A 23560-nucleotide genomic window follows, 5' to 3' on the forward strand; every position below is an offset into this window, starting at 1 on the left:
CCCAAAGGCGCTCTCAATGCGATAACTCTCTCTGAAAAGCCACACAAAACATCACACACACACACACACACACACACAAAAAAGGGTTTCAGCCGCGCCATGGGAATGCGGCCTCAAACGAAATGGTACGGGTACGAGACGAGTATGGCTGTATGAAAGGGAAGCACTGGCTGTTCGTTGGGTGCGGATTGACTTTGGGCTTCCATCATAAACAAGCTGTTCCCCATTGAAGTGATGAAGTTTGGGCTTTGCTTTTGACTGCGGATCAGGATGAGGCGTGGCTTCGTTTTTGGGGCATTCTGGGGCATTTTGTGCTATTATTAAAATGTTTGCCCCTTTGTCTGTTTCATCTCTCACTCCCAACCATTCGGCTGTTTGTGTGTTTCTCTCTCTCTCTCTCTCTCTCTCTCTCTGTCTCTGGCTGCCTTTATTTTTTTTAAATTCTGTTTAAATTTTCCGTTTATGCTGAGCAAACATGCTTTATGTCTTCTTTTGCTCATGTCTTTGTGCACAGCAAACACACATACACATGCAAATCTGTGTATAACTGTGTGCCTGTGTGTGAGTGTGTACGCATTACGCGTATTTTAGGCAAACAAAATCTAGCTGTGAGCTTTTGCTACCCATTTTTTATATATGTATGCTCAACTCTCGACTCTAGGGAAATTGTTTGGTTCCAGTTCCCGGTTTGTTTTTGCTTTTTTTATCTGTTCTTTTTTTTTTCTTTTTTGAGGCTTCCTTTGATTATGTGTTTGCCTCGGTGCGATGTTTGCTCTGGGCTCCCCGTTGTGGATTATGTGGCCATGGGGAGAGATGATTCTCTGTCGACTCCCGCCAGCGAATGCTCACTTCTCACTTCTCACTGCTCTGCGGCTCTGCGGCTCTCCGGGTCTGGGGTCGCAAATGGCCGCCTGGGACCGCAATGATCTCGCTCCGGCGAGAGCCCATCCTCAAGTGCAAATACTTATAATTAAAAAATAAATTTCCGCCATTCTCGAAATGCCAGCAGCCCCAAGATATTCAAAGATATTCAACCACTTTGGAGCATTTTCGACAAGTCAGCAAAGACAATTGGGGGAGAAGTCCTCGCGGCGACATCTCGGAATGTGTATTGTCAGGTGGGTTGGCAGCCCACAGCAGAGTCCCCCCATCCCCGTGGACCATAAAACGCAATAATAACGCACATGAAGCATATTTTACACATGTCTTTGTCGCATTTATCACAATCAGCATGGGGCCGAAGTCGACATCTACCCCTAGAAACAAGCTACGCGCTGCTCTCCTGGCCTCCTCCTTCTAACTGAAAAATACTTAAGCAAACACGTCGCATTTTGTGAACTTTTATTACATTTTTTGCCCAGCTACCCAAGTGCTGCTCTTGCCAATTGTTTGTCCCATCCGCTCTCCAGGCACTCCTCACCTCACCTCTCCTCTTGTTCTGCTCGCATAATGTGCAAAAGTTTTAATAACTTGGCCTCTCTCTCTCTCTCTCGCTCTCGCTCTCTCTGTGTTCGTGCACAGGTGAATAATAAACATGTTGACAGTCATAATGTCTTTGGAGGGTTAACTGAAGCTGGCTTGGCGGGGTCCGGGCTGGAACACATGTTGACATGTCACCCAAAATGATATGCCCAAAGGGGAGGGGCATTGTCATGTCAATAATCGAATGGCTTCTGCGTAATCACAATCATAGTTAATGAATTTAGGCTTGAATGCCCTCTGAATTGTTTATGGTTCTCAGATGGAGTGACTTGTGTGACAGAGTGACTGTGGGAGCAGATTACAAGTGACTTTTGACTACGAGAAACTGGACAAAGCGTGTCGGCTTTTGAGTGTTCTTTGCTTGAGTTAAATAAATTGTACAATGAATTTCCATGCCAATCTTTTCGCATTCCATCTGCCAATGCCTAAAGTATGTTCTTGTCCATTAAATTACACATTTTTTAGCATTGATTGACGTTATCAATAGCTCTTAACACTTGCTGCCTACTCTCCGACTCCTTTCCAACTCCTCTGCCCGCTGACACCTCCACCTCTCATGCTCGCTGCACATTTCCATAGAGAGAAATTGCTGAGAAATCAATTGCATTCAATAGGCACGCACCACACCACAGCACGCAACACCGTAGAGACACTCACGTGCAGTGAGAAATTGCTCATACGCAACGTGTTACAGCTCTTGCAATGGCCCAACGCCGACAAACGCAATTTTCACTTGCACCAATGTGTATCTGTGGCAATTTCTATGTCTACGTCCATGTCTGTGCGAGTGCTATGGCTGTGGATATTGCCATACAGTGGGAGATTGATTAGTTCCGTTGCCTGGGGGAGGCAGGCCTCCTGGGGTGAAAGAATACAAAGAGACAGAAGAGAGAGAGTGTATGTTTGGCCCCCGTGTGCGAATGCTGAAAGCACTTGGAACGCGTAAAGCAATTAACACGCAATTACCATTTCCACTTTTCCATGTCACAGTGTTGACATTTCACACGATTCGCGTTCGCGTTCGCTCTCACTCTCTCTCTCCCTCTCTCCCTCTCTCTCTTCTATCGGTGTCGTGCCTGCCTGTGTGTCCGGGTAATTGGCAATGTGGCTGCACGGGGAAAACGTTGCGGCCACGTTGTCGCAGCAATACAACAAAACAAACACAACCCAAAACAACCCCCCCCAAAAAAAAGAGAAATAGTATGTAGCTCATATGTCATGCTGAACAGATACCAAATGACAGAACACTTCCTCCTCCTACTCCTCCTACACGAAAGCCAAAGAGTGTTGGTCAAAATGATTTGCTGGCGCTTCTCTGTGGCGCTCTTCTCCCCATCTCTGATTGCTCTGGCTGTTATTTTTGTTGTCCAAAGTGAAATCACTCAAATTGTCACTTGCCTCAATAATTAACATTAATGTGTGCAGAGTCAGAGGAATCTACACATAAATAAGTTAAACAAAAGGCGAATCGCATCGTCAACATTTGCTGGCAGCTGCTGGCAGTAACAGGAGAGGAGGGAGAGGCAGAGGCAGAGGCAGAGAGCGAGAGCGAGAGCGAGAGATCATCAACGTGTTTGCTTTTTAATTAATTTGTTTACTCGCAGCCAAATCGAGGCATAATTAACTTAAACGTCTCTCCGACTGTCGTGGCAATTAAAGGAACAACTTTTGCCTTTTCGACATTGAAGTCGAACAAAGTTCCACCTGATCGGAAGCCATGCACTTGCTCAACGCCATACATTTTGATTCTCTTGTACCCTGTGTATCACACGATTAAGGGAGGATGTGTCTCATGTGTAAGGCTGCCAAACAAATCTTAACAACAAAGCGAAAACTATCAGGAACAATCCCCTGCACACCATGAGAAAACATTCACATATGACAGACAGACAGACAGACAGACAGACAGACAGACTCCTTCTATAAACTAGAAAACTATGTTTAGTGGCGTCACTTTCTGCACACGGGTATCTCTACAGTCGATATCCCTGCTCTGGTATAACTTTGTTTCTGGTCTACGTTTATCAGCCATACTTCTGGCAGGCCATAAAAAAGAGTAAAGTTTTGTTGACCATAAAACATTGAGGAGAAAGTTGTGTGTGAGCCAGGAGCTGGAGCTGTCGGAGACAAGGCTTTAATGGAAGCAAAAGGTAATGATGCCACAACTGAAATGCCATAGAAAAGATATGGTTCATCTGGCTGTAATTTGTGCCTCTAGTTTTGTTAATTTTATTGCTCCCCTTGGTCTTGCTCTTGCTCCTTCTCTCTGTGGGGTGTTGCGACCATTAAATTTTGACATATGCTGCAGATAGATGGAAGGTAGAACACACTCTCCTTCTCCCTCTCTCGCTCTCTGTCAGTTTTTGGACTGCATTTTACGAGCTTTTTGGCTTTTTTGCCCATTTTACATTTGGTAAAACAAACACGTTTCCATTAAAAAGTCTGCGTTTGATGGCCAGACAAGAAATTCTGTGGTATGTTGATGTGAGATGAAGAGTACAAAGAAGGCGTTTGCCTTTCAATAGGCGTGGCAGAGTGCCAGCGCCACTTCAAGGTTAGAAACTTGTGTCTGAGAATTTTGCCCAAATTAAAGTTGAAACGGTGGGCAGGGGGCTTTAGAGGAGGGATGAAAAGCACTTTTGCATCTATGATATGCTGTCAACGTGTGCAATGCTCTTTCATCTCACTCGCACTCTGGATTTACCCACTCTCCCGCTGTTTGAGTCTCTTTTGCTTTGAGCTTGTCGCCCGCTCGAAAATTGATGATGAAAAATGCACAGTGCACACAAATGGGAATAGGAATTGCGGCTGTCGTTGGCACCCCGTCCCTGAGCAGGCGACAGGGACACGCCACGCCACGCCACGCCACGACACGTGACCCCCACAAGCTGCCACAAGATGTGCTGCCTGTGAAGGTGTGTGTATGGGTGAGGGGACAGGCAATGATACAGCCAATTACCTGTTGGCTACAATTAGACTTGGATTCGTAATCACCCCCATCGTGTATCTGTGACAGAGTTCCCTCTGCCTTTCCCTGTAATTAGGCAAATCAATTACACATACACACACACACACACACACACACACACACACTTACAAATACAATACACGTACACTAGCAGATAACTAATTGGGCTTTTGGCTGTGGCCCTTGCCTCTGCGTTTAGCTCTGACCTTGGGCCAGGCTGCAGATGAAGTTAAAGGAACTTTGGCCAGCCGAAAGAATTATTTAAGGCGTGCCCTGAAAAGTAGGCAACACTTGAAATTATGCATGAGAAATTCACACACATACCAATGCAAGTTTCCTGGCAACACACAGCGCGTTGTGCGGATGTGGCAGAGAGTTGGCCAAGACTTTGGACAAGTTTAAACCGTATTGGAATCTCGTTTTGCAGAGCTTTCTCTTGGCCATGTTTTTCCGTTTTGATTGTTTTGGCACGAGGCGACCCTGAATATATGTTCTCCGCTTGCATTCGCTTGTGTGTGTTTGTGTTTCTGAAGTTGATATGCATCCAGGAGGATGCTCCGGCTTAAGGCAATCTCCGCATACTTCTCCGAAACCGAAACAAAGTGGCCAAATATTGGACTCTGCACTCGATAGGAGATTCTAGCTGAGATTTCCACTTGAAGTGCACAGGGAGCTCCACGCTGAAGCAGCTCCACTATGCACGCTTCAAGCTCTGCTCTCCCCCATGGAACGCTTCTTGTTTTTGTGTTGCGGGCAACAAGATTTCACTTTAACTGGAAAATGAAACGAAATTGGAAAATTGAATATCGTAGCTAGGCAAACCCGTAGACCCGTAGACCCGTCGCTTACAGTCACAGTTAGAGTCAAAGTCAAATTGAAAGCTCAAGTGGAAGTGGAAGCCAAGGCAGAAGCTGATAAAGAATGGGCGTTGCGGATTGGAAAATTTAATTTGCAACGGCCGAGGAAGTTTCCACAGAAACGAGCGAACAAAAAAATAAAATACGGAAAGAAACGAAGAAAATTGAAGCAAAATCAACTGACAAATCTCCACACAATACGACGACATTGTCATCCAGGGCATTGCTTACGGCTCGATCCCCTTGCTCCACTCGGTCCGTCTATGTCTGGGTTTCTGGCTTAAGGCAAAACCGCCTTGGCTTATTTCTTGAGGTTTTTTTTTTAGCATTTCTCCTTATGGGAGGGTGTTCTTGGGGGTGCGGTTTTAAAGGCTCGCTCGCCGCTGTCTTGGTTTGGTTCCGGCCATCTTGCCGCTGCTCCTTTTGTTCTGGCATTCGTTCTCATTTGGCCAATTTTTTCATGGCTACTGCTGCTGCTGCTGCTGCTGCTGCTGCTGGGATGGCTAAACCAAATTTCAATTATTTTGTTTGTTGCCATTTTCATTACGTTTCGCTTTCATAGTTGGCCGTTGCCCGTTGCCCGTCGCCTGTCAGCGTGTAACAAAGCGAAAAGCGAAAACTTCAAGAAGCAGAAAGAAGGATAAAAAAAAAAATGGAAAATTGCTTATATACCGAAACACACACTGGAACACACAGGGAGAGAGAGAGAGAGAGAGAGTGTTCACAATGTGGAGCGGCCATTGTCCGCAGCCAGAGAACCCTTGCGGCAGCCTCGGGGGCCAGCACCAGAACCAGAACCAGGGCCAGGCCCTCTTCCTATTTTGTCCACATTTTGTGGCTTTGTTTCGCGCTCTTCTGTGGCAGGCGACTCTTTAAACGACATTAAACTGTTCTAGTGGCATAATGAACTGAGTGCTGCCGGGTGCTGCTACTTGCTGCAGGGAGGCCAGCGACAGAAGCCGAAACAGCAGCAGCAGGACCATCGATGCGTGCAGCTTGTGTGCTTTTGATGTGTGTGTGTGTGTGCGTGTGAGTTTGCCTGTGTCAGCGTCCCGGCCGAGTTCCATGTCCTGCCCCGGCAGCCTGCCTGCTGTCAACTGCAGCCTTTTGTGTACATTTTGCTGGCTCTCTCTTTGTTGCCACCGTTGTTCGTTCTATTTCTATTTCGCTTTCTGCTGTTTTTCTGTAGCTACTCTCACCCACACATACTACCGATCCCCCCCTGCCGATCCCAAGTCACTGAGGGCTTTGCTTCAAATTCCAGACGACACTCGGTGAAGTTGTTTTGTTTCGCTGGAAATTGAAACTTGATTATGTACTCACACAGATAGATCTCTCCCTCTCTCTCTCTCTCTGTCAGTCGTCTGGTCAAAGCTCCTTGACGGGACTGCTTGCTCTTTCGCCCCATTGCGCTTTGTTGCAGTGTAAATATTTTTCTTATCCGCGCTTAGACACCAGCAGCTGACACGCAAACGCCCTGGCCCTGGCCCTGTCCCTGTCCCCTGACTGCCTGCCAGAAAACAAATAAGTCGCAGCTTTGATAAACTAAGCTACACGAATATATTTACCCAAATCCAATCAGCCGTAGGACCCTCTTTAAAGTCAGCATGGAAATGTGCTGGGAAAGTCGGACAGGATAGGGCCCCCAACGTGCCTCCTCTTCTACAGGCTCAGATATTTCCCAGAATTGTATTTTTCAGCTAATTTAAGCTGCTGCCAAATATGTAGATTTTCCTGAAACTGCTACCTAAGCTTTTCCTGCGAAATTGTAAACTACAAGAGAAAAGTGTGTAATATTTTGAGGAAACTTGAAATATTCAATTCGTTTGGCGTTTCAATGTGCAACCTCCTCTCCAATAAACCTGCCACTTCTCACAGTGTTCTGTTCACATGTCACAATAGTTTGGATTTGCTTAAACATTTTCAATGTATTTCCCCCAAAGTTTTTTCCATTGTGCCATGGCTGACAGACAAATCTTTTCAAGAAAGGATATCAGCTGGAATTTCATATTGTTGGCACACATTGTTGGTAAATTCACGCTCCAATGTCAGTTGTTCCGTATATTCTGCCACTGCGCTTACAGCTGCCTCTCAAATGCAAAATATTATCGTACATTTGCTGGTTTTTCGTTTACTCCTTTTTCCACATTGACTTTTGTTTTGGCTGCATTCGAATGGCCAAAACGTTTGTGCATGAAATGTGTTTTTAATGAAGCCTTTAACCAGTCAGCTGGCCCGACTAATAAAGAGTGGGTGCCCGTACCCTCCCAGCAGTCAGTCGTCAACTGGTCGTCGTCAGGTCGTCAAGCGGCCGTCAGCACAGTCCCAATCCCACTCCCAGCTCGGGCTTTGTTCAGTTTCGGCTGCCATAGCCCTTTCACCCCCGCCCAGGGCACACCAGAGCTCGCATTTTATGGCTTTTCGCCGTTTGCTTTTCCCTTTTCAATAAATCGCAAATGGAGAGAATGTGTCCCCGCCGCGGCAGACGCGGCAACGAGCGGGCTTCTAAGAAGTAGAAGCCTTGACGGCCAAAGTTTATGCAAAGTAGCTTTTAATATGTTTATGACTAAACATTTTTGGGCTGGGGCTGGGGCTTCTGCTGTTCCTGTTCCTGCTGCTGCTCCTGCTGCATGAGGTTAATGTCTGCTCTTCATCTGACTTCCTCCTGCCCGGCTGTCAGTCGCTGTGTGTCGCTGCCCTTTATTACACACAATTTTTTAATAATTTTTTCCCTTTCTAAAGGCAGAAATATAAAACTTTACTGCTGCCGGAGCACATTTCGCGGGCTTGGCGCAGCCATTTGATTGTAATTTATTTCGTTGAAGTGGCTCCCAAAAATTTCAATGGAGCACCAGCGAAAATTAAATGTTAATGGAGTCGTCGGACGGCTGGGAGATACAACTGAGAGTACGAGCAAAATTATCTTCCACGTCCAACAAATGTTGACAATTCCATTACTTTAGTGGTGGGTTCTGTTTTGGCTCTTTCCAGAAATTAATTAGCATTTAAGCTGCTTAAAAGTTGCTCAGGGGCCAGTGCCAATTCTAATATTTAACATTTTGTGCCTGCGGCCAGTGGGGGGCTGGAGCCAGTCTTGGCTCTGATCTGGAAATGTCATCTTTGCAGCGTGAAAAGAACCACAGAGCCTAGGCTCGTCACAGCTCGTGGCATGAAAGCCTTTGATGGTTGCAGAGGATTAATGCAGCTCAACCAGCGACTGACTGACTGACTGACTGACTGACTGACTGACTGACCGATGGACAAACGGACAAGCTCGTAAAACTCGGCTCGTTGCGGCATCTGTTGGGGCAATAAAAATATTTAAACCCTAAATTATGCGCAGTGAGGCCCAGACCCAGGCCCAGGCCCAGGCCCAGGGGCCTGTGCATTAGATTTGCGACCCGAAACCAGCGGAACTTTCCAAACATTGTTCGCATATTATGTTCTTGGCTAAAGTGGAACCACGCGAGATGCGTAGGGCGACGCGTATACGTGCCACATTGCCACTTGATGTTGAGCGAAACACCTCGGGCATGTGTGCGTCGTTTGGCTTTGGCTTTGGCTTTGGCTCGGGTTTACGCTAAGTTTTCGGTTTCAGTGTCAGAATAGGATCTGCCGCCCACTCCACTGGGCTTTATGGGGGGCTCACTACTTTGAGCAACGTTAATCTTATTTGCCACGGGACGAGCCGTTAGGAGGGGAGGGGGGAAAAGTAACAAATGTCGCCCAGAAGAACTTAGCGCCCGAGGCGCATATTTTGTCTACTAAAAGCATGCCGGGGATTTGCCCCATCTCCATTTCCATCTCCACCAATAAAAAGTGCTGTGGACAGAGCCAGAGTCGGAGGCCAAACGCAGTTCCAAGCCCAAGTCCTAGCCAGAATCAGAACCAGAACCAGAGCCGGAGACACAGCTCGGATCATGTGTGCGTGTGTACGAGTGTGTACGAGTGTGTGTGTGGGCCAAGTTTTGGTGCGTGGATGGAATGCAAAACTCGAAAGTTAAATATTGCACGCATGGCAGGCAGGGCGGAGCATCAGGCAGGAGGCAGCAAATTTCCGTACTTTCTGTTGGCAGTCTCTTAAATTTAATTAAAGAGACAGCCCCAGCAAATGCGATTACATCACAGAAAACTTTCAACTTTCAGGCATAGAACGGAATGGGAAAGCCAACGACAACTGCCAAAACTGATTCGCAGTTCAGCTTGAAGGATTATCAGGAGCAAGCAGGAGAGACTAGAGCTTCATCCATCCATCCATCCATCCATCCATCCTAGTTCGAATCAGTGCCTGCAGCTGTCAGTGGCTCACATAAATCTCAACATTCTCATGTTCTACCGGCTAAGGCAGGCATGTCAGAAGCCGCCAGTCAGGTGAGATGCTACCTGTCCTGGGAGCTTGGGAGGCTCCGTGAAAACATATCTTTGCATACTTGATGGCGCATAATGGCGCAAAAAATTGTTTGCATGCAAAAAAATACAAAAAAAAAAAATGATTTGCATTTACATAATTCTTGACTTTTCCCCATGTCGGAACGCACTTTTCGTGATCAAAATTCTCTCAGACACGACACAAGCTTGTTGCTGCTTGTGCAATTTAATGGAAAGATTTCGTGGAATGAATTATGCCGCCCGCTCGCTGCTGCTGCTGCTGCTGCTGCTGCTGCTGCTGCCAATAAAATATGCATGGAAAATTATTTTGAAACCCAAATTAAAATCCTTACACACGTCCAGAACATGAATGGATTGACAACTAAGCTCCAACGGAAACCATAAAACCAACTAATTAGCTGAATATCTTGTGCGGAAAACTCACCAATTCAGCTTTTTGTTTTGCTGACTTTTGTTGTCTCTGGGTTTGCTTTTTATTTGTACTTTTTCCACAGCACATGGACAAATTTTGATTTGAATTAAATGGTTTTTGGCTGAGAAACTAAATGCCGCCAAAAAAACGTTTGAACTCAGCTCGGTTCTGGCTTTACCCGCGCTGGTAATGGGGCAGCAGGCTCAATGTTTGTCCGAATTACACACACCTCACACCTTACACTCATGGGCACACACGCACGTACGCACAACTACTGAGTCTCTGGTGGAGCACGCGAGTCGGGTCTACGGGTCTACGGGTCTACTGGGTGTCTCTGATCCGGGAGCACGTCCTTTCGCGCACTGTTCCATCGACAAACTGATGATAAACGAAAACTGTTTATCAGCACCAAGCGTTGGCCAGGCCAGAAGCTCGCTGCCGACAGCGGCAGCAGCAGCAGCAGCAGCAGCGCCAGCATCAACGTCGACAGCGTCTACGTCATAGGTGGGAGCAGCACGAAGTCCTCTTCGTCGGCTCTTGGCCAACACGAAGCGCCAACGTCGACGCCAGCTTTTTAAGGTTGCTGCTCTCTTGGCCCTGTGTAGAGTTTCGCTCTTGCTAGTCGGCCAAAGAGAAAGTCCTGCTCCTGGCAATCTTAACAGTTGTTGGGATAGGCCCAATTGCCACCGATGGGCCACTGATGGGCCTCTTGACCAGCCGAAAAATATTTTTGGGGCTTTCACCGCTGACCCACTGCCATAGTGCAGCAAGCCAGAAAGCGGATGTAGAGTGATATTTTCTATGCAAATGTCTTTCTTGAATATTTATTTCTAGAGCAGCGCCCTTGTGGGGGGGTCTGTCAAATGTGTTAACAATAAACCAGCAAAAATGCACCACAAAGCAAGTCAACAACAATTTGTCAAAGGCAGCAAAGAGGCAACAGTCAGCATGCCATAAATAATGGACATAAATCAAAATGCAGTTTATATGAGAAAACAGCGGCAGAGAAGCGGCAAAACAAAAGGCCAGGCCAACTATCTTTTATGCTGCATAATAATACCTACTTTAAATTTTACATTTCAAATACAAAAGACATCTAAAATGTCTTCATTTTCGGTGATTTTATATTTGGCTCCCACCAGTGTCTAATTGATTTCATTGCCAGACAGACTCCAGCTGCTCCCTCTGCACTTTGAGCTAATGGCTGCACAGTTCTCACAGTGCTGTTGCTCTTCCAAATGCGATTAGGCCAAAAAATAGTTCACAATATTTGGTGGCACATGCACCATGCTGCATGTTGACTTATCAATTATGAGTCAACAGGAAAAAAAAAACAAAAAAAAAAAGCAACGGCTAAAAAATAAATGTTCAATATGTCAAAACTTTCGTTGCCTTACATTTATTTTCCCCACTTTTCATTGGCCATTAAAAGAGCTTTGACGGGAACCGCATTCGACGAGGGGGTAGAGTAGCGAAAAGAGCAAAGAGCGGCAGAGAGAACATGATGGAAGTTGAGCATTTAAAATATGCATAATCACCTGTCCCCGCAGTGGGCAAAGAGCAAGTTGGTGGGAAATTTAATTTGTTGTAATTTGCTGCACTGTCCGAGAGAAAAAGGTGGAGGCGAACAGAGGCAAGGTGTGGCGAGGAGCTTTGAGGAGCACTGAGCAGACTGGCATCTTCATGAAAGATAAATTAAAATGCACTTAGCGAGCGGCAAAAAACGGTGAGAAAGTTACGAGCCAAGACCCGGTCCGGTCGGAAGTCCACACAAACTGATGTGCGGTCACAGCCAAGAAAGCGGTGGAGGGCCAAGGAGGGTGGCAAGGTGGAGAAGCTTCAAGTTGAGTGAGAGAGTTCTGCCAGTGGCAGAGTAGGTTACGTGGCAGCTTAAGCATTTTCAAGGCAACGAACCACTTGACATAATTCCTTATTGAGTTTATCAACACTTGATGTCGGCAAAAAGGTGGTTTTTTAACCACCAAAGGCACCCACGGTCCACGGCCAGATGAAATACATTCAGAAACAGGAGCAAGGAGCGGGAGCAGGAGCAGGAGCAGCTCCTCCTGCAACTCATTACGTGTGAGAAATGAACAAGCTGAGGCCAAGTGTTAAGTTCTCATTGTGCGAATTATTAATAATAATAATCATCCACAATAAACAATGAAACATTCCAAGCCAGGGACACAGAGAGACTCGCTGCTTATCTCTAGCTCGAAGACTTTACTTTATTCCCATTTAAATGTCCTGCCTTTGTGGCAGCTTGTTGTTGTTTGTGCTGCTGCTCAAATCTGATTCTGGGCAAAGGACTGCGATTGGGAGTTGGTTGTTGGGAGTGGGTGAGGTAAGCCAGTCATTGGCATTATTGTCGTCGTTCTGTTAGTTCTTCATGGTACAGTAAATAATGCTTTGGACTCGATTCTGGCTCTCCCTCTCCTCTGGCTGATAATCTTTGTTTATGCATGCAAATCGTGAGGGTTTTCCTCAATGGAGCTTGTTAGGGATATCCACATGGCCACATTACGTTTGATTCCTTGTATCTGCGTTTAGTTATGCTCGATGGAGATTATTCTTTGCATACATTCGGTTATTTTCCCCTAGCTTGTAATTGCTCGGAGAAAATTCAATTTTCACACAGACCACGAGTCTGTTCTCTGTGGCATTTAGACACTTCCGAAGTCCGTGGTCACGTAGGAGCGCAGCAGGAGCTGGCTTTTACATTTGTATTAATCAGTAGACTTGGCATTTACCACAACTGTTGTCTCACACAGGGAAAGAGGTTCATCTGCCAGCACCGAGAAATCATTTGCATGGCAGACAAATGTGTCCATGGCGTTCTGGAGGAGGTGTTGGCTCTTAATGCTCTCCATGTCCGCATGTCAATGGCAATGAAAGACCAGACCCGCAGCAGCATCTTTCAATTTTGCCTTTTACAATGTGATTTATATGCCAATGCTATGCTTTTTGTTCACCAATTTGTAGTTGTTTCAAGGCTTTGGTTGCTGGTTTTCTGTGTGTGTGGCTGGCTGCTTGTGTTTCAAGTATAAGGCTGCAAATTGTTGCTGCTGCTCGCTTGTTTTTTAGGTTTTTGTTTTGTTTTGTTTTGTTTTGTTTTGTTTGTCATGCATGCATGATGGCACGCTGGTATTTGTTCGCCCTGGCAGTGGCCCATCTCTGCAGCTCCTCCTCTTCCTGTGCATGCAAATGACTTGCCAGCTGACAACAGCAACAAGCAAAACTGCTGACCATGTTAGGGAGTGTATCTTTGCGCGTGTGTGTGTATATCGAGCCAAACCAGAAATTTGCACATAAAGTATCTCTGACAGCAAAGTTTTCACTTGTAAAACTTGCACACCACATGGAGGCATTCTCTCATTCGAATCACTTCCCCTCTGCCACTGCCACTGGTTCAAGTTGAACTAAATTTGACTCCGGCAATGAGTAAACCAACAAGAGAAAATGCAAAACTGCAATGACGCTCACGCATTGATACGGGCCTCTTCCCCTTCAATGCAACACTTTAAATGGAATTTTGTATTGTATTGTCTGTGCAGCACTTTAACCATGAATTTAATGACTTCTTCCCATCCTCCAACCCTGAGACTCTTTTTTGCTGACTCAACAGTTCAATTGAATTTGATGCTGGGGCAGCGAGTTTGCTGCTGGTTTTTGACTGTGAAATCTAGATTACAACTTTGGCAACAACTTGTGGCAAGCATAATTACAAGCTGCCAAATGACAACCATAACGTTAAGCCAACAACCAAGAGAATGACAGCGTGGCAGGACGGACTCAGTGACAGACTGACTGACTCACTTGACTGGCAATCTCCTGGCAACGTCTCGTCTCCGTCTTTGTTGTCCTCAAAATGAAGTCATAAATTTTAAAAGGAAAGAGAGATTAACAGAAGTGGTCTCCGGTCTCCGGTCTCGGTCTCGGTCTCGACTTGAATAGCTGCCACAGAATGTGTTTATTTATATTGCCTGAATTTAAAGCAATTATTGAGAGGCCTCTGGGGAAACTTTCTGCGAAACTATGGCAAAAGTTAATGCACTTGCAATGCTTTCAGGACCTTGGCGCAAAAGAATGAATGTGTTCTGCCCCCAATAGATGTCACGAGCATTTATTATTTACGCTTGTAAATAAATATATACGGCTCTGCTGGTGCTCATGGAGGGTCAGGTCACTTGCCCCAGAGAGTGGCACACACAGAGATTATGTACATTGCGTGGCAAAGCGAAATTTGTATTTATGTTGATGGCCAAGCCACCCCATGCCACCCGCTCTGACGCTTGGTTTGTCTTTCAATGCTCTTTCGACTTTCAACTACATTATGTGCCCCATTTAATGTCTATGTGTGCGTGTGTGAACGCCAAGTGGCAATTTACATTAGTTTTATTGTATATGAAAGGAGCTGTTTTTAGCATTGACAGCAGTCGCAGATGGAACAGCAGCAGCCGGCAAAACTTATGCCTTTCGCTTATACTCGGGTGTACATACATAATATGTACATTATATGTAAGTAATTATGTATAAATTCTTATGCACATATCTATGGCTGTTAGATTTGCTTCCTCATGTGGCAGCACTGCTGTCGCACTCGGCATATCAATATCACCTTGGCAACGTGGCCCTAAACCCAATGGGACACTTTCCCGCTAGACAAGAGCAAAAGCAAATCGATTTTGTTAATGAAACGGAGAGCAAGGATAACTTCAAGGAAATGTAGAAAATTCAGTGTGCAAGGGAAGTGCGAAAGAAACCAATGCCAATCTACATGATAATGGCATTCCTGAAGGTTTACTATGCACCATCCACAACCTCGTCCTCGAGTTCAATGGGGCAGCCTGTAAGCTGATGTGCCACGTGCCACTTCATACGAAACTAGTTACAATTCTTAATTTTTAACTTGAACTTGCATTTATTATAGATTTTTGTTTCCCTTTTCCTACACTCTAATCTAATCTGAGTTCGTTTTTTGGCATTCAAAGCTTGGACACAAAATACAGCAAAACAAACGGATAAATATTTCAACAATAAAGTGACACTGACTAAACCTAAACCTAATGTAAACACCCAAAAAACACCCAGAAAATACCTAACAATTTTGAATGCAAAGCGAAATCTTTAGCTACCTATAAACCTTACTTCCTACCACGATCTAGAAACCTATTGGACATGGCACTGGTCGACAGAGATAACCTCCTCGTCGACTATTTCGCCATTGCGATTCTCATGCTGCTCATAGTGGACGGGGCAGCTGAAGATTAGTTCGTTCTCCTTGCGGTTAGGTCCATCAGCTGGCTTGGTCTTGAGCTCGTCCATCAGGTAGAAGTTGTCCTGGCTATCTGTCTCGACCTGCGAAGGATCACCCCCAGCATGTTCGATAATTACGTGCTCGTTCTGCAGCGCCGTGTCCACGGCACCATTGAGGAACTGAAACAGTGGCGATACATTGCGGCTGTGGTGCTTCTCAATGGCTGGCTGCATCATGTGGAGTCCTGGGGTAAGAGCCGCTACAGACTGGCGCTGCTGATAGTACTCGGACGGGACGTTTTCTGGGGCGTGAAAGCGTTCAACTCTGGCCATATTCTGGTGCTCCATTTCCGTGTCATGGTCGAATTTCTGCAGCAAGCTCTCAGTCATCATTTTGAAGTATTGGCTTCGCACTTGCTCGAACTCTTTCATCTCCTTTTCATCCGGCCAAATGTTGTAGTTATCGAAAGGCGACCAGTTGCGCTGAGCCAATGCGGCTAGTGGCTCCTCGGTTACGGCTGAGTCAAGTACAGTTTCAGTGTCTGTTGTCGTGGTGACTGTAGGGGCTTCTATGACGCCACTTTTATCATTGTCCTGGGCATCCCCTTGGCGAGTGGAGGATGTGACCACAGCTGGAGGACTGACTGTGTTGGCAACTGTTGCCATAACTCTGGCAGTTTCGGCAGCTGCGCCACCACCGCCTGCTTGAGTTACCCCCATGGTAGCTTGACCCAAGCACGATTCTGCATTAGCAGAAGGGGCAGGGACATTCGAGCGCTTTATGCGCAGACCCTCGACCATACAAGGTTGCATTATCATCATCATCATCATTACGGCACCTAAGGCCAGCCACCATTAGATTTGCTTATAGAGAGAACAGAGAGTGTGGCTACTTACAGCAGAAGATCAGCAAGATCTTGAACGTAGACATTCTCATCGATTCGTTTGTTATTGATTGAAGGCAGAACTGCAAAAGAAAAGGTAACCAAAAGTTAGTAAATTGATTTCAACAATAAACTTTCTCCCTTAAAATAGTCAGCAAAACTTTCAATTACATTTTTAAATTGCTAAATTTTAGTTTCAGCTCGACTCACTTTTATTTATTCGACAGGGAACTGGGATATGCGCTCGGCACAAAGTTGGAACTGGGAATGATTCCGAACTATTTCCTGCCTCGTAGCAGCGTTTTTGACAGGCAGCTGGGGAACCGGCAAACGGTTACTGGGACCCAGAAAACGAAAAAAAAAAAAGAAAACGAAACCGATTTTCAAAATTTCTTTCTATTTTTTTCGCATTGCCAATGAAATGTTCGAGGGCGACCTTTTCAAGAGCTGCAAATGGCAGCAAACATACAAAAAATCAGCAACAAAAAAGTTTGGTTTTCGTGTGCCGCAAACATAAAGCAAACCGTGGAAAAAAGTTTAGCTTATAAATTTCCAATCAATTTTTCGTGCCAAGCGCAAACGCACACAAACGCAGCAAATGCGAGGCCAGGCCAGGACTCATACATCTGTGTGGTGCTGGGGTAGTCATGTGTGTGTTTGTGTGGCAGCCTCACTGTGTGAGTGTAGCTATTACTTGATTAATAAATATTAGCAGCTCATATCTCAAAATTGGAAAATTCTCAGTGAAGCGTAAAAAAACACAAACACAAAAACGGAAACGGAAACGGAAATGCGATACATTTGCGAAATGGCTGAAGCATTTTCCAAACACTCTCTCGCACCCCCATCCAATACTCTTTCTACTTTGCATACCCCACTAACCTTCGCATGCCTACAAGCTGCTGGCTGTTTCTGATAAGATTTGAACACCTTTTGCATGTGGAATTATCATTTACACTCCTTCAGAGACCCGCCAAGTAATGGGTATCCCAATAGTCTTTATTCCTGCCAATGACCCTGATATTTGTGCCTTTTTTTCCTTGTGCCTGTGACGCCTTCGGCTCGAGGCATTAATAATGTAAAGTGCGTGCGTCAAATGTAAATTCCTTGCTGCCAGCTCACGCGATTTCATAAACTTGCGACATTTTCAGCAAACAATTCCTTAGCCCCCATCCCCCTTCAATGTGTTTAGTGTGTGTGTTAGGGGGCAGGGGGCTGCCGCCATGCTCCAAGACGTCTTAAAGCTCAGGTGTATGCAGGGGCAGGGAGCGAGGGCACTTTTGCTTATCAGCTTAAATGTAAATGCCAAGCGATTGCAGTGGGGTTTTGCTTCGGGCGGAGGAAGGGTCAGCTGCAAGGGCAGGGGCACCAGTCTCTAACATGCTATGTGCTCTGCCCTGCTATCCGGCTGCTGATGTTGCAAGGGGGATTTGCACATTTCAACTCCATCTCGTTCCCCAGTCAGATTCTGTTTTTCGAGTGTATTGAATATAAGTCGATTTTCCCCTTACTGGATTTGCTGCTTCGACAAGGGGCTTAAATATTTAATATACGAATACGTACATCCCTTTTTGCATACGCCCAGAAGCTGTCTTTGTATGTGTCTGAGGCTTGGTCTTAGTCTGTGTCTGCCCCACGATTACTCGTTTTGGGAGGCAGTGCCTGCCAACGCCTCAACTCCTTCAGCTGCCTTTGATGTATGCCCAGACATGGGCTTGGATCTGATTCTCTGTCTTGTCTTATTAGGTCCAACCCATATCCACAGTGCAGCATGCATGCCGACCAGGCAGTGGGTTAAGTTTTGGGCTACTGGACTTTGATGTAACAGTCAAGACTAACCCACAATGTTTCGATTCGATTTCAGGGGAAGTCTAACAGGGGAAACGCCTTTCTTTGGAAACTTTCATTAGTTGCCTCGTTAATAAGTATTCCAATTCCAATTGTTGACACACAACAAGTGGCGGAGAGGCAGGGACAAGCTCCTGGGAGTCGTCGTCTCTGGCTTAACCTGCGTATAAAGGAATTTAATTAATAACGTCCTTCGTCCTTTCAGCGTGTGCAGCGCGCCGGAAACTTAATTAAATGCGCAAGTGGCAAGTGGAAAGTGGCAAATGACAAGTGGTGCGCTGCAGGAGGAGCAAAACAAGTCAGACTTGTCAGAGGCTGTGTGGCAACATCAGGTGATTCAGCATCCAATACGAGTACTTATACGAATACGCAGCCCCCTCCCTCCGGATAGTTGTAAAAAAGTACCAAAACTGTTGGCCTGCTGCTGCTGCTGTTTCGCGTTTTACGGCTCCTGTTAATAGTGAAAAATGTGGCAAACAAAAGAGAAAAATGATTGCCGACGCTTAGACAAAACCAGATGGCAATTCAGGAGTGGGGGCCAGGCTGCCACACTGCGCCTGTGGCGGCCATAAAACAACGAGTTGTGGTTCAGCGACTTTAACGGGTTGCCATCTTTACGAGTGTAGTGGTTTATAACCTGTAACTGGGGGCAAAGTTTATTAAGTTTATGCAAAGTGCATCAAATATGCGAAAATAGCAAAAGGTCGGACCGGGGCGGGCGGCTGGCTGCTAGCGGCTGTCGCGTGGATCATGTCTTTAAACATAATCATTGACAAGTAGGCAACCAGCTGTAAGCTGACAATTTTTGTGAGTTCTATGCGTTTGTTAGAGAATAAAGCAGTAGTTTTCATTTTTCATCCAAAGTTGTGGCTACAGCTACGGCTACAGCAGAGGAAAAAGTTATCAGCTTTTGGTTTCGAGCTCATACCTTTGCCGATGGTCCTCAAGTTGCAAATAAGATTTCAAATCCATTTGTGCATTCATTCTCCCTTCTATATCGGTCAGCTTCCATGCCGCTAAACTTCCCCTGAATGCTTCTTTTATGTTGAATTCTTCTCCACATACTTGTGTGTTTGTACGTTGCCGTACTTACTCTTTTGCAGTCAAACAAAGGCACTAAATCCGACATACATTTCGGACAGTTTTCTCGCCCCATTCCCCATGTTTGACACACGACTATCGAAAAGAGTGACGCCCCCCGTTTGTGTCCATGCTGGAATTTTAAATCAATTTCAGTCGAACGCCTTTTGCCTGCCATTGATTTATGGCCACGTCAAAAGGAAACATATACTCGGAACTGAAAATGAGAGCAGCAGCAGCAGCAGCAGCAGCAGCAGCAGAACAAGCACAACTTTTGCCGAATTATATTTCAATTCGGAAGTGAAAATGAACAGAGCCATACACAGTTCTGGTTACACGGCCGAGTGGGGGGAGTTGGGCCAAAAAGATGTTAAAAACTTTTTGACAATTGACTTAAGAACTTTTCTTTAAGTTGCCAGACATTGACTGCCTTTTGTATACAAATAGGCCGAAATACACACACACACACACACGCACACACACACACATGACTGCGGCGGGGGTGTTGGATATGGCAAATGGTGCCGCGCGCTGCCATGAAGCGGAAGTAAACACATAAAACGGAAATGAAAATTCAATTATTTCGTTACGATTGCTCAACTTTTTTGCTGTTGTTGTTTTTGGCAGTGTGTGGGTGGGACAGCAAAAGTTTAAAATTAAGTTAACGTGCAACCCGCTTCGTGGGTCAGCGGAGCATGCAACTTTGGCTCGGTTTGGCCAAATTCAATTTGAGATTTTTCTCCCGTTTTACTTTTTGTCTGACATATGGCGCAGCTGTGGCATATTTAAATGCGATTTCGCACAGTCGCTTTACGCACAATTAGCCCAAAATGCAGCTTGTCCAACCGATACGCCCCGGGGGCCTGTGCCTCTGCTGGTCCACTGCACCGAGCACTCTCTGCCACAGTGAAGCAAATGATGGAGAGCAAAGTGGTTGCCTTCTATGGCCTGATGGTTGATACTCACCCATCGCCAGTTGGCAGCCAATGCAGCTGTTCGAGATGCGCTGGATGCTGTCGGTACACTCGCTCTCCGTGCTGGACGCGTGCCACCAGTGGGTGGCTCTTCGGGACTTTGCCAGCTGCTCAGCTTTCCTTGCAACCAGTTTGGCCAGCGGATGCCCGAGTCGGACGTGAATGGACCCGAGGCCGCACCGCTGTACAAATTGCGGCGAGATCGAGCGGAATTTTGTCAAGCTTCTACAGAGGAGCCATCTGTTCTGGGCAGTGACATTGAGCTGCTGCTCGGTAAAGGGTCCCAATATATTTCACTGAGAACTGACACTGTCCGTTAACCGTGCGTTATCAATGGGGATTACTGCTGCTGCTGCTGCTGTTACTCTCACATCATCCTGATGGTGTCGCTGTCGCTGATGTGCACTGCACATGCCAAGCGATATTTTTTGAGTGTGTTTTTTTGTGTGACGTACTCCCCACCATCCACCCATCCCACCTGGCCTTGCATGTCACCATTCCGTTTTGACTTCTGTCAGCTACGAATGCCCGGGAATGGCAGGCAGGCAAGGGAGTCGTGGCGCTGGCAGTGGCAGTGGCGGTGTCAGTGCGTGTGGGATGACCTTTTGCTTTGCTGCGCTTGTCACTTCGCTTTATCAAATTGCAACTGCACGTTGCACGTTGCACGTTGAGCAATCCCCGTGCACTCCGCGGGTACACCAGCGAAGGGACACTTTAACCTCATGAAAGCCAATCGAAGGTCGACACTTTTTCGCCAATATTTTTCACTACGAGTGTCTGAAAAGCATTGAAAACCCATTAGACAGCTTAAGAACGCTTGCGGCAGGTGCACTGTCTGTGTGGTTTCAGTATCGAGGCGAAGAAAAGTCTCAAAGATTGCAAGGAATTCTGCATTAAAAACATCATTCAAAAATGTATGCATGCCAACAATCTTCGCAGAGGAATGCAACGTCTCCAGACATCGAGTGGAATTTTGCTTGCTCCGCAACGATTTATGTTTCCGGTTTGCCACATTTTTGTTCCCCCGCCACCCCACTGTGCTGCAGCATAAAAACGTGCCTCTGCCCTGCAGCACACTTGCCACATGCTTATGCCTCTGTGTGCCTGAATAAGCGGGCTTGTGGCATGTCCGTGTCCGCCTGTATGTGTGCGCAGCGTTGACAGTAACCGAAATTGCCACAATTTGCGGCTGTGTACAATTTGGCCACGCATCAATCTGTGCGCATGTTAACCAAAAAACCATTACAAACAAGGCAGACAATATCATGATGTGGGCAGAGAGCAGAGAGCATTTCCGTTTCCGCTAACGCATATATTTCCCAGTGCATGAGTGACAAAGGGGGCGTAGTTTTTTCCCCGCGTTGGAGTATCAGCTGTGGCAATTTTATTTGATGAGCGCATTACTTTGGCATTTTATACTCCCCCTAATAACCCGCCTCCTCCCCAGAGCACACACCAATTTAATTTTTTAACATAAGTGTGCCAGAGTCTCGTCGTTGCTTCCCTTCGAAAGTTTACAGCGGGGAAAAAAAAGTTGGTTTGGCATTTGTTCGGTTGCCTGAGTTGAAACTTAATTAACATTTGATTGATAAAGGTTATGCGCACACACACACACACACTTAGTATCTATATACATGTGTGTGTGTGTGTGTGTGTGTGTGTATGCGTGAGACTGCTCTGTCTGCATGCAAATGGGAAATGTTCAATGCCAGCGGCGCATTCGGCAGTGATTATTTATGCGTGTGTTTGTGTGTGTGTTCGTGCTCGAAATTTTAATTAGTATTATAAATTATTGCCAACGGTGTAGTAATTAAATCTGTGTGTATGTGTGTGCGTATGCTTTTGGGTAGCAACGAAGATAAAGGAGCAATTTTAGCCAATTAAACCTGCCTGACAGATACGTTCCCTTCCCTTCCTCCCCCTAATCCCAGTCTTCAGCCCCTCTATCATGGTCTGATCCTCCACTGTGTAAATATTTCGTTTAAATTTGCATACAAAAAAAAAAGCACACATACATTTAGTGGCGTTTGGCTTTGATTTGCCATTGATTTGATTTGGCGCTGTCCTTGGCTCAGCTGTGGCTAAGCAGCTTGGCTCCCTCTTGCCTCTTGCCTCTGTTCCTATCCCCTATCCATTCTTCCATTTCGTGTTGCCTGCATATGTATCTCTCTCTCTCTCTCTCTCCGCTTCTGTGTGGGTGTTGAAAATTGCATTTTTCTTATCAATTTTGCTAGCCATTCAAATAGTAAATGCCAGATGGCAGAAAGCGTGCAGGAAGGATCTTACACAAAGGGCACACACACACACACACACACACACCGAAACTGAATTCAATTTGTACTCGTATGCGTGTGTCTGTGTGTGTGTTGCTGCATTCAAAGTGCTGCAAAATGAACAAACAAAATCTGAAAGCAAGAAAGACGCTTAAGCCACTGCCACTGTCATCTGGATCTGGTCTAAGCAAACTCAAAACAGCGAACTCAAAGCTCCATTTCAATCATCATTTCACTCACTCTATCATATTAAAAATGTATTGATATTCACCCTAAAGACCCATAAAATACTTCAACACATTTGCCCTGCCGGTGGATCGACTGAAAGACAAGTAAAAGCAAGAGAAGAAAATCGAAACCATAAAAGAAAATTCAATAAATTGCTTGGCTCGACATAAAATAATGCTACATTATAGACTTTGGCCTGCCAGCGGGCCAAAGTAACCGCCAAATGTTGCCCAGGAGAGCAACCAGCAGCAGCAAACCCGAGAAGAACAAGCAAACATACGCACAAGTAAGTACTAGTAAATGTAGCTGAATGTCCTTGCAAAGGATACATTGGCTGTGTGAAGCGAAAGAGCACATCAGAGCAGTAAATTCAATGTAGAATATTGGACACCCTGTTGCAGCAGCAGATGAAGCAAGATTTTTTGAAAGTGTATCCCATAGCCATAGAATTTGTTCTTTATCTCTCTCTGCTGAGGGTAATTCAAATTGTCGCCGACAAAACAATGACAATGCCGAAGTCTGGGACAACTGCCGACTGCCGACTGCGGCACGGACTCCTTTACGAATCGATTTCTATTTATGTTTTATGAGACGTAAAATGATTGAGCCCAACGGAAGGCGGCAATCCAAAAAATGCCAAATAAAAGCGACTTGAGCGGGGAGTGGGCCCGAGACAGCTGCAAAAGTTTATCGCCAAGGCAGACCGCATTAAATGCGGGACACACGCACACATTTTGGGGACACACTCAGATAAAGGCGTATCCGTGGTCGTGGTTGGTCGTGGCCCCTGCAAATGTTGGGTAGGATATGTCCGATATCAGTTGATGGAGGGGGACTGGGTAGGAAAAGCGTGTAAATTACATCCTCAATTTTTTGTTGTGTGTGTGTGTTTCCATTGTGTTTGGCGGG

At 45.9% G+C, this 23560-nt stretch overlaps 1 protein-coding gene across 2 annotated transcripts in view; it reads right to left on the reverse strand.

Moving 5' to 3' along the window:
• The window catches only part of LOC117592263 (5-hydroxytryptamine receptor 2A), a 60440-nt gene extending 43868 nt beyond the window's left edge, over nt 1-16572 (reverse strand). For both annotated transcript variants that reach the window (XM_034285922.1, XM_034285921.1), the window contains exons 1-2: nt 16459-16572; nt 16262-16331 (exon numbers count right to left, since the gene is read on the reverse strand). The gene's annotated coding sequence lies outside the window, so the exon portion shown is untranslated. The remainder of the gene's footprint in view (nt 1-16261; nt 16332-16458) is intronic.
• Nucleotides 16573-23560: the final 6988 nt, after the last annotated feature.

This window comes from Drosophila guanche, unplaced genomic scaffold (genome assembly GCF_900245975.1).
Source record: "Drosophila guanche unplaced genomic scaffold, DGUA_6, whole genome shotgun sequence".
NCBI lineage: Eukaryota > Metazoa > Arthropoda > Insecta > Diptera > Drosophilidae > Drosophila > Drosophila guanche.